This window comes from Microcaecilia unicolor, chromosome 12 (assembly GCF_901765095.1).
Source record: "Microcaecilia unicolor chromosome 12, aMicUni1.1, whole genome shotgun sequence".
Classification (NCBI taxonomy): Eukaryota; Metazoa; Chordata; class Amphibia; order Gymnophiona; family Siphonopidae; genus Microcaecilia; species Microcaecilia unicolor.
Window position 1 is genome coordinate 5,039,875 of NC_044042.1, and position 17,214 is coordinate 5,057,088.

The 17,214-nt window shown below is 46.2% G+C and overlaps 1 protein-coding gene across 1 annotated transcript in view; it reads right to left on the reverse strand.

Annotated features, from left to right (window-relative positions):
- The window catches only part of SLC26A9 (solute carrier family 26 member 9), a 66,741-nt gene that overhangs the window by 47,165 nt on the left and 2,362 nt on the right, over positions 1 to 17,214 (reverse strand). The window lies entirely within an intron of this gene.

A 17,214-nucleotide genomic window follows, 5' to 3' on the forward strand; every position in this document is an offset into this window, starting at 1 on the left:
TCAGGCCCAACATCCTGTTTCCAACAGTGGTCAATCCAGGTCACAAATACCTGGCAAGATCCCCAAAAAGTACAAAACATTTTATACTGCTTATCCCCAAAATAGTGGATTTTCCTCAAGTCCATTTAATAATGGTCTATGGACTTTTCCTTTAGGAAGTTGTCCAAAACTTTTTAAAACTTCGCTAAGCTAACCGCCTTTACCACATTTTCTGGCAACAAATGCCACAGTTTAATTACACGTCGAGTGAAGAAACATTTTCTCTGATTCATTTTAAATTTACTACATTGTAGCTTCATTGCATGCCCCCTAGTCCTGGTATTTTTGGAAAGCGTGAACAGACGCTTCACATCTACCTGTTCAACTCCACTCATTTTATAGACCTGTATCATACCTCCCCTCAGCCGCCTTTTCTCCAAGCTGAAAAGCCCTAGCCTCCTTAGTCTTTCTTCATAGGGAAGTCGTCCCATCCCCGCTATCATTTTAGTCGCCCTTCGCTGCACCTTTTCTAATTCCACTATATCTTTTTTGAGATGCGGTGACCAGAATTGACCACAATATTCGAGGTGCGGTCGCACCATGGAGCGATATAACGGCATTATAACATCCTCATTTTTGTTTTCCATCCCTTTCCTAATAATACCTAACATTCTACTTGCTTTCTTAGCCACAGCAGCACACTGAGCAGAAGGTTTCAGCGTATCATCAACGACGACACCTAGATCCCTTTCTTGGTCCGTGACTCCTAATGTGGAACCTTGAATGACATAGCTATTATTCGGGTTCTTCTTTCCCACATGCATCACTTTGCATTTGCTCGCATTAAACGTCATCTGCCACTTAGGCGCCCAGTCTCCCAGTCTCGTAAGGTCCTCTTGTAATTTTTCACAATCCTCCTGCGATTTAACGACTTTGAATAAGTTTGTGTCATCAACAAATTTAATTACTTCACTAGTTACTCCCATCTCTAGGTCATTTATAAATATGTTAAGAAGCAGCGGTCCCAGCACAGACCCCTGAGGAACCCCACTAACTACCCTTCTCCATTGAGAATACTGACCATTTAACCCTACTCTCTGTTTTCTATCTTTTAACCAGTTTTTAATCCACAACACTACCTCCTATCCCATGACTCTCCAATTTCCTCTGGAGTCTTTCATGAGGTACTTTGTCAAACGCCTTCTGAAAATCCAGATCCACAATATCAACCGGCTCACCTTTATCCACATGTTTGTTCACCCCTTCAAAGAAATGTAGTAGATTGGTGAGGCAAGATTTCCCTTCACTAAATCCATGTTGACTTTGTCTCATTAATCCATGCTTTTGAATATGTTCTGTAATTTTGTTCTTAATAGTCTCTACCATTTTGCCTGGCACCGACATCAGACTCACCGATCTATAATTTCCCGGATCTCCTCTGAAACCTTTTTAAAAAATTGGTGTTACATTGGCCACCCTCCAATCTTCCGGTACCACGCTCGATTTTAAGGATAAATTACATATTTCTAACAATAGCTCCGCAAGCTCATTTTTCAGTTCTATCAGTACTCTGGGATGAATACCATCCGGTCCAGGAGATTTGCTACTCTTCAGTTTGTAGAACTGCCCCATTACATCCTCCAGGTTTACAGAGAATTCATTAAGTTTCTCCGACTCGTAGGCTTCGAATACCATTTCTGGCACCGGTATCCCACCCAAATCTTCCTCGGTGAAGACTGAAGCAAAGAATTCATTTAATCTCTCTGCTACGGCTTTGTCTTCCCTGATCACCCCTTTTACTCCTCGGTCATCTAGCAGTCCAACCGATTCTTTTGCCGGCTTCCTGTTTTAATATACCTAAAAAACATTTTACTATGTGATTTTGCCTCCAACGCAATCTTTTTTTCGAAGTCCCTCTTAGCCTTCCTTATCAGCGCTTTGCATTTGACTTGACATTCCTTATGCTGTTTCTTATTATTTTCAGTCGGTTCCTTGTCTACAGAATGGGTTACAGGACCTTCCAATGCTTTTATTAAATCAGATCTGCCTTGCAACGCCACAGGTAATCTGGAGTCAGTGTACAGCTATAATGGGCAGTAAATGAGCCCCATGAAGGTCTTGAAGAGACTTATAGACCCCCCCTCCCCTCCCCGGAAAGCAATGAGTTTACACTATCAGGCTCTGCAGCACTTTCCTACCTTGTTCTTCAAGTCTTCGGCCTGCCTACAGAGCTCAGGGATTAGAAATATTTAATTACTGTGACAGTCAGCAGTTATCCCCCCTTCAATCCGTTCAGAACTCTGCTGCACGTCTTATTTTCCGCCAGGACCGTTACGCTCATATCACCCCTCTCCTCAAGTCACTTCACTGGCTTCCAATCAGGTACCGCATATAGTTCAAGCTTCTCCTACTGACCTCCAAATGCAATCAATCTGCAGCCCCTCATTACCTCTCTACCCTCATCTCCCCTTACGCTCCTACCCGTAACCTCCGCTCACAGGACAAATCCCTCCTCTCAGTACCCTTCTCCACCACCGCCAACTCCAGACCCTGCCCTTTCTGCCTCGCCTCACCCTATGCTTGGAATAAACTCCCTGAGCCCATACGCCAAGCCCCCTCCCTACCCATCTTCAAATCCTTGCTCAAAGCCCACCTCTTCAATGTCGCTTTCGGCACCTAACCATCGTACCTCTATCCAGGAAATCTACACTGCCTCAATCTTGATTGTCTGCACTTTTTGTCCTTTAGATTGTAAGCTCCTCTGAGCAGGGACTGTCTTTCTGTGCTAAACTGTACAGTGCTGCGTAACCCTGGTAGCGCTTTAGAAATGTTAAATAGTAGTAGTAGTAGTAAAATGTATCTCTGGTGTCAGGGAAGGAGAGAGCAATTCAACTACTCCACTCGAAAAGCGTTATCGCAAGTTGTCAGGCAGCATCTGCACTTCCTGCAACTAAAATGGAACCTGAGATCACTGAACAGTTACACCTGAGCTACAGAGAGACAGACTCACTCCAAGATCACACAAACAGTATCAGAACAGGGATTAGAACCCATTTGTGGGGGATTTAACTAATGCCCTTTCAGTAGTAGTGCAAAATGAGTTATTTTCAGGTACACTAGGTATTTTCTTGTCCTGTAAGAGTAGGACTAATAATCTAAGGGGCCCTTTTACTAAACTGTGGTAAAAAAAATGGGCTTAATGTGTCCTATTGCAGAACTTTCCCACATGTTAAGCCTATAAAATAATGAGTGGAGTTGAACGGGTAGATGTGAAGCGTCTGTTTACTCTTTCCAAAAATACTAGGACTAGGGGGCATGCGATGAAGCTACAAAGTAGTAAATTTAAAACGAATCGGAGAAAATCTCTCTTCACTCAACGTGTAATTAAACTCTGGAATTTGTTGCCAGAGAATGTGGTAAAGGCAGTTAGCTTAGCGGGGTTTTAAAAAGGTCCGGACGGCTTCCTAAAGGAAAAGTCCATAGACCATTATTAAATTGACTTGGGGAAAATCCACTGCTTATTTCTGGGATAAGCAGCATAAAATGTGATGAACATTTTCGGGATCTTGCCAGGTATTTGTGACCTGTATTGGCCAATGTTAGAAACAGGATGCTGGGCTTGATGGACCTTTGGTCTGTCCCAATGTGGCAATACTTATGTACTTTTGTACTGCGGCATGTGAAATAGGGCTTTTTTTTTGCTACTTTTTTCAATTAGCACATGGGACTTGCAAAAACATTAACACAGGAGCAGTAAATAACAGGGCCTTTCAGTTTGTATCTGAGACAATGGTGGGTTAAGAGACTTGTCCAAGGTCACAAGGAGCCACAGTGGGATTCGATCCCTGAGATGAGTTTCCTCGTGCTGAGCCCAGTGTCCCATGCAGAGCACATGAAAGACTGACTGCTTCTATGCCTTTATGGGGCAGAGGAGTGAGAAGCCCCTCCTGGGAACCGGGTCCAAATCTGATCTGGCCTTATAGAAAGCCAGTGCAGGAAGTTGGCTGAACGCTGGGGCTTGTTTTGCAGGTATAAAGGTGCCTTATCTCTGGCTTCTGGGTTAATGCTATCTGCTCTGTACAAAGTCACTTTGACTCTTTCATTCAGGCTGATACTGTCTGATTTGCCGGGAACACCTTTATCCAGAACAAGAAGGAAAGTAACTGCTAGATTTCAGCTCTCCCTGTGCATAAGTCACAGTGAAATGAAAAGGGAAATAGGAGGTCAGCAACTGGAGAGGGGGAAAGGGCAAAATAATCCCAATCAGGAAACTGTTCACCTAAACTGCAAAGCCCCAAACATGGCTCTTCCAAGCAGACTGAGCTGGGTTGCCCGTGGAGCAGAGTGGGTGGTCACAGAAAGGGTCACATTGTAAAGCAGTGGGTCCCCTGCTATAGTACTGTGTCTCTGAAGCAGTTTCGTAGCCCGTATAGCAGATTAGAGGAGTAGACCTTGGGATGTTCCTGTAGCGAGTACTTGTGTCCTGAATGTATCATATCCAGACACCCCTGGAGACTGAGTATATCTTTCAGCTGATCTTACAGAGTACAGGAGCTCTTTCCTTCCGCTTCACTTGTGCGGGGGGGGGGGGGGGGGGGGGGGTCTTTTTACTAAGCCACGTAAGCGTCTGCATGTGCCAAAATGGAGTTACTGCCCGACTACCACGTGACTCTTGTGGTAATTTCATTTTTGGTGCGCGTCTGATAAATATGTTTTCTTTTCGGACGCGCGTAGGTCATTACCACCCGGATTCTTTACCGCTAGGTCAATGGCTGGCCGTAAGCTCTCAGACCCAAAATGGACGGGTGGCAATTTTTGATTTTGCCGCACATCCATTTTTGGCAAAAAAAGAGGCCTTTTTCACAGGTGCGCTGAAAAATGCATTGGCGTGTGCCCCAAACCCACGCCTACACTACCGCAAGCCGTTTTTCAGCATGCCTTTGCAAAAGGACCCCTAAATCTTAGTTTCAGTGGAGAATGTAAAGGACATTAAAGAGCTGGAAGCAGCGTAGAAAGGGTACGCACACATCCTCTCCCCCAAAACCAGCCCAAGGATGTTGTGGAGTGGAACGGGTAGATGTGAATCGTTTGTTTACTCTTTCCAAAAATACTAGGAAGCTACAAAGTAGCAAATTTAAAACGAATCAGAGAGAATTCTTCTTCAATGAATGTGTAATTAAACTCTGGAATTCGTTGCCAGAGAATGTGGTAAAGGCAGTTAGCTTAGCAGGGTTTTTAAAAAGCTTTGTATGGCTTCCTAAAGGAAAAGTCCATAGACCATTATTAAAGTGGACTTGGGGAAAGTCCACTGCTTATCTCTGGGTTTTGTACTTTTTGGGGATCTTGCCAGGTATTTGTGACCTGGATTGGCCACTGTTGGAAACAGGATGCTGGGCTTCATGGACCTTTGGTCTGTCCCAGTGTGCCAATACTTATGTACTTGGGGTTCCGAATGGAATCTTGCTACTCTTTAGGGTTCTACATGGAATGTTGCTACACTTTGGGTTTCTGCCAGGTATTTGTGACCTGGATTGGCCACTGTTGGAAACAGGATGCTGGGCTTGATGGACCTTTGGTCTGTCCCAGTATGGCAATACCTATGTACTTGGGGTTCCGAATGGAATCTTGCTACTCTTTAGGGTTCTACATGGAATGTTGCTACACTTTGGGTTTCTGCCAGGTATTTGTGACCTGGATTGGCCACTGTTGGAAACAGGATGCTGAGCTTGATGGACCTTTGGTCTCTCCCAGTATGGCAATACTTACATGTACATCAAGAGCCATCAACAGATCAGTTTTTCAGGATTTTCCTAATAAATATGCATGAGAACGGTTTGCATACTGTGGAAGTAGTAGGCAAGTAAATCTCTCTCATGTATATTCTGAAAACGTGACCCCCTAGTGGCAGGGCTGGCTCAGTCATCAGGCAAACTAGATGGTCGCTTAGGGCAGCAACTTCTGGAGGTTGGCAAAGAGCAGCTGAGCCAAAGCTAAAGAAATCAGTTCTGACAGCCCCACCAATTTAAATAGCCATCAGCATGTACTTTTGCCAACAATTAAGTGGACATTTTTCAAATATTTATCAATGTCTTTGGGGTGGGGGTCTATAAACCTGAAAGATAATCGAGGGGGGGGGGTGGAGGGCTAAAGGTTTTCCTAGGGCATCAAATAATCTTGCACTGGCCCTGGCTGGCAGCGAATTAATTAATTAATTTATTTGTTAACATTTGTATCCCACATTGTCCCACACATTCGCAGGCTCAATGTGGCTTACATAATACCGTGAAGGCATTCGCCAAGTCCGGTAGGGGATAAGTACAAAATGTTGTAGTGGGTCAGGGAAGATAAGATTCAATCAAGTTGGGTTTGAGGTAAAAGGGTTTGTCAATGTTCAATAGGATCTTTGATAGTGAAGTGTTGCAGGGTTGAGTCACCTAAGTTGGGTCATTCGGATATGCCTTTCCGAATAGGTGAGTGGTGGTTGGGAGGCGGGAATAGTGCTGGGCAGACTTATACGGTCTGTGCCAGAGCCGGTGGTGGGAAGCGGGACTGGTGGTTGGTGCTGGACAGACTTGTACAGTCTGTGCCAGAGCCGGTGGTTGGGAGGCGGAGCTGGTGGTTGGGAGGTGAGGATAGTGCTGGGCAGACTTATACGGTCTGTGCCAGAGCCGGTGGTTGGGAGGAGGGGCTGGTGGTTGTGAGGCGGGGATAGTGCTGGGCAGACTTATACGATTTGTGCCCTGAAGAGCACAGGTACAAATCAAAGTAGGGTATACACAAAAAGCAGCAAATATGAGTTATCTTGTTGGGCAGACTGGATGGACCGTGCAGGTCTTTTTCTGCCGTCATCTACTATGTCTTTAATAATTTTCTGAATTTTAGGTGATCGTAAGTTGTTTTCACCACTTGTGGCAGTGCGTTCCACAGGTGCGTGCTTAGGTAAGAGAAGTTGGACGCATGGGTTGTCTTGTATTTTAGTCCTTTGCAATTTGGGTAGTGGAGATTCAGGTAAGACCGTGATGAACTGGTTCTATTTCTGATTGGGAGATTGATTAGGTCAATCATGTAACCTGGAGCTGCACCGTAGATAATCTTATGGACCAAGGTGCAGATTTTGAAAGAGATACGTTCCTTGATAGGAAGCCAGAGCAGTTTCTCACGGAGTGGTGTGGCGCTTTGGAATCGTGTCTTACCAGATATCCCTAAGCAAGCGTTCAATTATGCACCACCCCACCCCCTGGGCATCTCAAGGCAATCTGCATCTGAGCCAAGGGATGAGAAGGAGCATCTCCCACCCCTTCAGAGCTCTGATTTAGGAAAGTCCCCTCACTCAGACCACTGGCCAGGCGCTTCCACCAAGAAGAAAGAACGCAGCTTCTGTTTCCAGGGCCATGGATGGAAGAAAGACATGAAAACTTTGCAATCACTGGTCATACTCAGTCTAATTAAGTGGCCTAGCACTCTAATATAACAAATACTGTCCCCCGACCCCGCACACTGGACCAGCATGGTGTTGAGTATAAAAACAGAGGGCCTGATAGTCGGCAGTGCTAGTGTTTTGCTGACCGGTGGAAAATTCAATGCTGGGTCATGTCTGGGCTTCAGTTTAAATTTCCAGGTTAAAGTAATGCGATATTCGCCATTTAACCGGCTATGAGGCAGCGCGTAGAGATAGGACTGACTTTGAAGTGGTTCTATTTATGTGGCTACCTTGGCTGGTTAAGAGCTGAATATTGGCACAATAAGCCAAGTACTACATCTGACCCTGGAACATCCCCAAAATAGCCGGTTTTCAGTGAGATGCTAAGCAGACAGTTTCAGCAGAACTAACCAATTAAATGTATCGGCCTGTTTATCCGACATTGCGGCATGGATGTCCAACCGCCACCTGAAGCTGAACATGTCCAAGACCGAGCTCCTCGTCTCTCCTCCTAAACCCACTTCTCCTCTTCCTCCACTCTCTATCTCAGTTGATAACACCCTCATCCTCCCCGTCCCATCTGCCCGCAACCTCGGAGTCATCTTCGACTCCTCCCTCTCCTTCTCTGCGCATATCCAACAGACTGCCAAGACCTGTCGCTTCTTCCTCTTCAACATCAGCAAAATTCGCCCTTTCCTCTCTGAGCACACCACCAGAACTCTCGTCCACGCTCTCATTACCTCTTGCCTTGATTATGGCAACTTACTCCTCACCGGCCTCCCACTCAGCCATCTATCCCCCCTTCAATCTGTTCGGAACGCTGCTGCACGTCTTATATTCCGCCAAAAACGATATACTCATATCACCCCTCTCCTCAAATCCCTTCATTGGCTTCCGATCAGATATCGCATACAATTCAAGCTCCTCCTCCTTACCTACAAATGCACTCAGTCTGCGGCTCCTCACTACCTCTCCACCCTCATCTCCCCCTATGTTCCCGCCCGTAACCTCCGCTCACAGGATAAAGCCCTTCTCTCAGTACCCTTCTCCACCACTGCCAACTCCAGGCTCCGCTCATTCTGCCTTGCCTCACCCTATGCCTGGAAAATCTTCCTGAACCCATACGCCATGCCCCCTCCCTACCCATCTTCAAATCTCTGCTTAAAACCCACCTCTTCAATGCTGCCTTCGGCGCCTAACCGCTTGAGAAATATAGAATGCCCCAATCTATCCCCCCTATCAGATTAACTGTTCACTCGTCCTCTAGATTGTTCACTTGTCGTTAGATTGTTCGCTTGTCTTTTAGATTGTAAGCTCTTTGAGCAGGGACTGTCCTTCTATGTTTAAATTGTACAGCGCTGCGTAACCCTAGTAGCGCTTTAGAAATGTTAGTTAGTAGTAAATGCTGCTGAGAAAGTTTCTGGCTGGTGAAATCGCTTTGAATATTGACCCGATCTTCTGTATCCAAAGCAGACCCCCCTCACCAAACAATGGCTGTGAGCAGATCTAGAACATTTCCCCCCTAGAACACCTGATTCTGGTTTCATCTCAGTAACAGCAACATTTAATTATTTGCTATAATGCTAAGCGGAGTTCAATAACAACATATACAATAATTAGAGCAGCAAAAATAAGACAACACAAAAAGAAAAAAAGACACAACGAAGTTAAACCAACATAGATAGATACCCCTTATCACCAAAGACCATCTAGCTTCATCTCCTCTTTTCCCTTCCCCAGGACCTTAATCCAAATTCTCCCCCGTGTCTTTCCCCGCGCCCCATGTCCATCCTCTCCCCTTCTCTTCCCTAGGCCCCCCATTGTTCAGCATCTTCCCTTCTTTACCCACCGTAGTCCAGCATTTCCCCTTTTCACTGCCACAACCACCACCACTTCCATCCTGCTTTGCCAGGTCTTTCAGATTTGAAGCTGCAACTGAGTGAGATTCAGTGCGGCACATGGGACCTTTGAAGACATGTATGTGCTCAAGGCCTGCTGCATCCCAAGTCCTCTGAAGCAAAGGTCCTGATGGAGGAGGCAGGATGCAGCAGGCCTTGAGTACAGGTATGTGCTTAAAGGCCCCATGATACACTGACTCTCCTTTAGTACTGGCATTGCCCCCAGGATTGTGCTGTGGTAGGGTCAGCCCTGCTCTTACATCCCCTCTGTACCACAAACCTTTACAGTGAGTTCCTAGAATTAGCCACTGATTCCCTCTCTATATAGCAGGGGGGGTGGGGGCAGGTCTATGTCTTCCAGTGAAGCTCTTCAGACCATTTCTAAAGCCATGAAAACCTGGGCTATGCTTTGATTCTGTCTGTTTTCTGTTCCAATGACTCTGAAATGTCCTGTATTCTTCCTACTAATGCTTTTAGCAGTTCAGGCCAGGGCTTCCAAAACCTGTCCTGGTAATCCCAGAGCAGGTGGGTTTTCAGGATATCCACAATGAATGTGCATGAGATAAATGAATCTACGAGCATTTATCTAATGTAGTTATCCTGAAAACTGAACAAGCTGTGAAGTCACCAGGAATAGACTGGAAGGAAACCTCTGACCCATTCAGCTGTTCTGTTCATTGTGCATCCGCAAACCTTTGCTACCCACCTCAAAAGAGCATGAAGAGCTTAAGAGTGACCCTAGGGAGCTGAGAGGGGGGTCTGCTCCCAACAATGGTCTCATTATACCCACTTAATTCTAGTAGCCATGTAGACTTGCTTGTTAGGAAGCTTTTAATGATATATATGGATTTTATTTCTGACAGGAAATCGCAGCGAGGGCTTTTCTTGGTTGTTACAGCTTGGTTTGGCTTGGCCTAATCTTCTGGTAATGAACCCTAATATGAATCTGGGCATCACGTCATGCAGAGTATGACACCTTCCTACGTATGCAAAGCTTACATAGATGTATGTTACAGAATCTAAAATATTCCATTAGTTTGGTGTTTTGGGTAGATGAAGGAGGTGCAAAGGTGCTTTCAGGTGGTCCAAGTAACTGCTGGTAAACTTCAAGTCCGGAGCTGGGGGGGGGGGGGGGGGGGGGGGGGGTCCTCTCCACAGCTTCCTCTCAGGCTGCCTGAATGACTCAATTACCTGGGTAAAATGGGCTGAATGAAAATTTCCCCCTCCTCACCCGCAGTGTTGTTAAAGGTGCACACGGGAGACATTCCTGATGGCATGTTTAGGGCAGAGAAAATGACCTGGATGTGTACAATCGATTTTCAGCTGTACATGTACTATCCTCCCCCCCCCCCCCCCCCCCCCCATGCCCTCCATACAATCATGTCAGTCCATTATAAATCTGGCTTAGAAATCAATCTGTTTCTCTTTCTCTGTCTGCCTGTGTTTCTCTATGTCTGTCTCTGTTTCTCTCTCTATGTCTCTCTATCTGTCTCACTCTGTGTCTGTGTGTGTGTGTCTGTCTCTGTCTCGCGCGCTCTCTCTCTCTCTGTCTATCTCTGTCTATAGACTGTATGTATACACTTGGCATTTAGTCATTTTCAAGGGAAACATTGCAGGTTTGCAAGTAAATGGACTATATGTGAATTTCGCTTTCCCCCACTCCCAGGGTACATGAAACAAGTGAAATCTTTTTAAAAGATGACTCCATCCAAATGGCAGAAAAGCCCACCCTGTAAGAATCACAACCCTGTCTGTTCAAGCTGCAAGTGTCAAGTTACTCAGTTATGGAAGCATTGAGAAACAGCAGTATATGAAACACACGCATGGATACACACACATGCACAGACATACACTTGTACATGCCCACACAGACAAGCACATGTACACACACACACACACGCACATGCGTAGACATACACTCACGTCAGTGCACACGCACACATATAAACACATACACACATGCACATAGACACATACATATGGACATACTCATGCATAAGTACATCTCTCTATATAAAATGCACCTCCAACATTCTAATGAAGCCTCCATAAGTCCCAACATTCTAAATCTGTGATGGTGTAGATCAAAGTTTGCCCATGAGTGTTTGCCCTGCCCTCGCCCGTAAGGGAAGGGATGCTACTTTAGCTATCATAACAGGGTGGGGGGGGGGGAGGGGGGGCAAAGGGGAAGAGAGGAGTAGGAGGGGGGGGGGAACACACTCACTCTCTCACACTCACTGTGTCTCACATACGCACTCACACACAGTCATTCTGAAACACACACACTCACTCACAGATACACAACCACACAGACACAAACTCTCTCTGACACACAATCGCACAGTCACTCTCTCTCTCACACAGTCACTCTCACACACACACTCACTCAAACATACACACTACGAGGAAAACCTGGCTAGCGCCTGTTTAATTTGTTTCGGAAACGGGCCTTTTTTACTAGTAAGTACATAAGCACTGCCACGCTGGGAAAAGACCAAAGGTCCATCAAGCCCAGCACTCTGTCTCCGACAGCGGCCAATCCAGGCCCCAAGAACCTGGCAAAACCCCAAAATTTAATAATGATCAATGGACTTTTCCTTCAGGAATCTGTCCAGACCCCTTTTAAACTCAGCAAGGCCAGCTGCCGTCACTACCTTCTCCGGCAATGAGTTCCAGAGTCTAACTACGCGCTGAGTAAAGAAAAACGTTCTCCGATTTGTTTTAAACCTATATAAACATGTGTGTGCAAACAAACACATATACACACACACATGCATGCTTTCATGCCCGCACAGTCAAGCACATGCATAGACATACACTTGTACACATACACACATACATACACTCACATGAACATATGTGTGCACAAAAATACACACACATACACTCATGATAGCGGGGATGGGACGACTTCCCTATGAAGAAAGATTAAGGAGGCTAGGGCTTTTCAGCTTGGAGAAGAGACGGCTGAGGGGAGACATGATAGAGGTATATAAAATAATGAGTGGAGTGGAGCAGGTGGATGTGAAGCGTCTGTTCACGCTTTCCAAAAATACTAGGACTAGGGGGCATGCGATGAAACTACAGTGTAGTAAATTTAAAACAAATTGGTGAAAATGTTTCTTCACCCAACGCGTAATTAAACTCTGGAATTTGTTGCCGGAGAACGTGGTGAAGGCGGTTAGCTTGGCAGAGTTTAAAAAGGGGTTGGACGGTTTCCTAAAGGACAAGTCCATAAACCGCTACTAAATGGACTTGGGAAAAATCCACAATTCCAGGAATAACATGTATAGAATGTTTGTACGTTTGGGAAGCTTGCCAGGTGCCCTTGGCCTGGATTGGCCGCTGTCATGGGCAGGATGCTGGGCTCGATGGACCCTTGGTCTTTCCCAGTATGGCATTACTTATGTACTTATATGTGCACACGCATTCACACGTGCCCGCACACACGTACAAACACATACATGCTTGCATGTCCACAATGACAAGCACATGCGTAGACATTGTACACATACACACATACATACACTCACATGAACATATGTGTGCACAAAAATACACACACATACACTCATGTGCACACACATTCACACATATATGCTTGCATGTCCACAATGACAAGCACATGCGTAGACATACACTTGTACACATACACACATACATACACTCACATGAACATATGTGTGCACAAAAATACACACACATACACTCATGTGCACACACATTCACACATATATGCTTGCATGTCCACAATGACAAGCACATGCGTAGACATACACTTGTGCACATACACACATACATACACTCACATGAACATATGTGTGCACAAAAATACACACACATACACTCATGTGCACACACATTCACACATATATGCTTGCATGTCCACAATGACAAGCACATGCGTAGACATACACTTGTACACATACACACATACATACACTCACATGAACATATGTGTGCACAAAAATACACACACATACACTCATGTGCACACACATTCACACATATATGCTTGCATGTCCACAATGACAAGCACATGCGTAGACATACACTTGTACACATATACACACACGCACGCAATGCAAGGAGCTATCATTTGTCACTAACGAGGTAGCTGTCAAAGGCTGAGAAGTAAACATTAATGAGCCCCAGAAAATCAAGTGTTATGACTTCCCAGGTGCACAATGGCACTGCTTAATTCCCACTTATTATACTTGAGGATTCATTTCATTATACTGTAAGTTTTAATGTGTGCTTATGAAATATTTGTTCAAATGGCCATTTAGTTTTAAATTGCACTTGCGTTGTGAGAATGGAAGCGCTCAGTCAGGCTGCTGGGAAACTGCCAGCTTTTGATGAGCCATTTAGAAAGCCTTTCAGCACCGAGTAAACAGTGGCCTGCAGCAGCTTTTGGACAGAGATCAGCTCAGTTCTTGCTTTTTGGAGGCTGCTTTTCTGTTCTTCCTTTCCCACATATCATCCCCAGTCATGACTTGCTACAGATGATACAGAAAAACTGTTTTATATGTGGTGTATGTAGACGGCAAACAGACAGACTTTTCCCCACTCAAAATAAAGGAACTTTGGGGCAGAATAGGATCACGACTCGGGCAAACTAGGGCGCAAATGTTTAGGAGGGGACCTCTCAGATATGTAGGTCACCTGCTGGCAGAAAAAAAGACCCTCAGGGGTCTGTCTGTTCTCCCTAACCTCTGAGCTTGTCCTTCAGTTTTCAAGAGGCGGCTGTGAGCAGCCCTTGGTACCAGCTACTTCCTCCATGTGTAGGGATATTTCAAGGGGGTGAGGGTGGAATCTGGACTTGTTTGTCCAGGGCCCACCAAAAGGTTAACCCTGCCTTGCTTTTGCGATAGGACCTGATTTAAGGTTACTATACCCCCCCTGGTCTCTGTCCGACATGGCTCGAAGGGGAGACTCCTCTGAGCCCTGGGTAATGGTGACTGCCATGGGAGCTGATCTCCACTGCTGGTGCCCCCCCCCAAACTGCCACGATCTGATGGCCGACTATACAGCACCCAAACAGAGCTGGTGCAAAGTACCAGACCAGTGTAATTTATTTATTTATTTGTAACATTTTAGCCCGCGTTTTCCCACTAATAGCAGGTTCAAGGCGGCTTACATAGAATATCAGGTTTACAAAGAGGGGCATAATCGACCAGAAACGCCTATCTCCATGGGCATTAATCTCCGAGAACGGGTCCGTGAAGGGGCGGAGTGAACCGTATTTTTAAAAAAAAATAGACGCCCATGCTTTATTCGCCAAGGTGTGAGCTGGGCGTTTTTGCTTTTCACCGATAATGGAAAATGAAATCGCCCAGCTCAAAAACGAATAAATGCAAGGCATTTGTTCGTGGGAGGGGCCAGGATTCATAGTGCACTGGTCCCCCTCACATGCCAGGACACCAACCGGGCACCCTAGGGGGCACTTTTACAAAAACAAAAAAAAAGGTAAAAAAGCTCCCAGGTGCATAGCACCCTTACCTTGGGTGTTGAGCCCCCCAAATCCCCCTCAAAACCCACTGCCCACAAGTCTACACCAGTACTATAGCCCTAAGCGGTGAAGGGGGCACCTACATGTGGGTACAGGGGGTTTGGGGGGGTTGGACGACTAGTAGCATTAAGCAGCACAATTGTAACAGGTAGGGGGGGGATGGGCCTGGGTCCACCTGCCTGACGTCCACTGCACCCCCTAACAACTGTTCCAGGGACCTGCATACTGCTGCTTGGGAGGAGGGTATGACATTTGAGGGTGAAAGTAAAAAGTTGTGAAACATCATTTGTTGTGGTGGGAGGGGGTTAGTGACCACTGGGGGAGTCAGGGGAGGTCATCCCCGACTCCCTCTGGGGGTCATCTGGTCATTTAGGGCACTTTTTGGGGCCTTATTCGTCAAAAAACAGGGTCCAGGAAAAGTGCCCTAAATTCTAGCTACAAACGCATCCATTATCGGCGAAGGGCGCCCATCTCTGTTCGGGTGATAACCACGCCCCAGTTCCGCCTTCACCACGCCTCCGACACTCCCCCGTCAACTTTGTCCGCATCCGCGACGGAGTGCAGTTGAAAGCGTCCAAAGTTCGGCTTTCGATTATGCCGCTTTATTTGTTTTTGTGAGAAGAACGCCCATCTCCCGATTTAGGTCGGAACTTGGGCGTTATTCTCGTTCGATTATAAGCAGGAAAGTGACACAGAAAGGATATGGCTGTAATATGGTAGATAAAGAGGTGATCGTTTAGATGAGGGTAGGTAAGGTGGGTAAGGGAGGAGGATGGTAGAGGTAGGGGAGTGGGAGGAAGGTGGGATTAGCGTGTTGTTTAGTGTGGGAGAAAGTGTATAGGGAGGAGTAGGACTAGGGATGTACTTAGGATATTCAGGTTCTGTCTTCATAGTCTGATCTGGGTAGCGCAGATAGATGCATAGTTAAGTCGGGTCATTTGTGTAGGCTTGCTTGAAAAGGTAAGTTTTTAGAAGCTTCCGGAAGGGTAGATGGCCAGTGACTATTTGAATGGATCTTGGTAATGCGTTCCAGAGTCGGCTGCCTATAACGGAGAAGTTGGATGCGTAATATGTCTTGTACTTAATTCCTTTGCAATTGGGAAGATGTAAATTGAGATAAGGTCCCGAGGATTTAGAGCCGTTTCTAGATGGAAGGTCAATCAGATTGTACACTACTATTGACCCTGAGGCAGCCCAAGAAGGGGGAAACTTGGCCTGTGCTTAACCCCTCCAGCGCTGTTGCGAATAAACGGTGATTTGGGTTACTTTGGACTTCTTGCTCTTTCTGCCAGTCCACATCAGCATGGACGAGCTGGGTCAGTCCTGGTTTTCCCCTATTGCATTTAGGGGCGTGTGCCAAAACGAGACTGACGCCAGGCTAGCACGACCCCCACCCCCCACCCCCGGTGGTAACTTTGGATTTGGCCTGCGCCCATACCACCAGGACAAATCATTTTTTTTATTTCCTACCGCACGCGGTGTTCCCGGCCTTAATTGGCAGTTGGCGCGTGCCGAGCAAACAGTGCACGCGCAGCGTGTGAGCACTTACTGCTAGATCAACGGATGGCGTTAAGAGCACAGGCTGTAAATACAAAGGCGCTGGTTTCAATTTTACCGCAGGCCCTTTTCCCGGCCCATTGAAAAAAAAAAAAAGCCCTTTTCCCCAGACATGGTAAAAACTGACCTGGAACGCACCAAAAACACGCCCCACACTACTGCAGGCCACCTTTCGCTTAGAAAGATGCATTTCAGGTGGACACAGTAAAAGCAGGTCTAGCTCCACCTGCCCCTTTTGCCATGGACTGTGTAGTCACCCTAATCTGATCTAGAAATAGAGACAAAGCCAGGGCTTTTTTTGAGGGGGTACTTGGGGGTACTGAGTACCGGCACATTTTCCATTGTCTGCTAAAACTGACCCCTGGTCCCCAAGTTTTAATGAAAGAGCTCAGGCTCTACACACCAATTCTGCCTTGTCATAGATTCTGAGACTGGTTGCAGGGGACCTGGCTCTTGTGGGTTGGGTCCCTCCGTGATCAACCCACCCCTGAAGGCTGGCTTAGCATTTGAGTACCAGCACCTTTTTCGCTTGAAAAACTACACTGGACAAAGCGAATGTGACAGAAGTCCATTTTGTCTGTCCAGTTTCATTCCTGGTCCACAGTTATCTCCGGCTTCCCTTTCACCAGGGTTGCTGCAAGGGTTCCTTCAGCCTTGCCTCCTCTCCCCCAATTCTTTTCTTGCCCGTAGTCCTCCCCCCCTGAAATTTTGATAATTAAACTCAACAATCATTTCCACCCCAACACCACCTCTCCCAGATTGATCCTGGAAATACGTTTTAAATATTAAATCTTGTTTCACAATAAGGTCCATTCCAAAATCCATTTACCTGGGCAATTTCCCTTCTG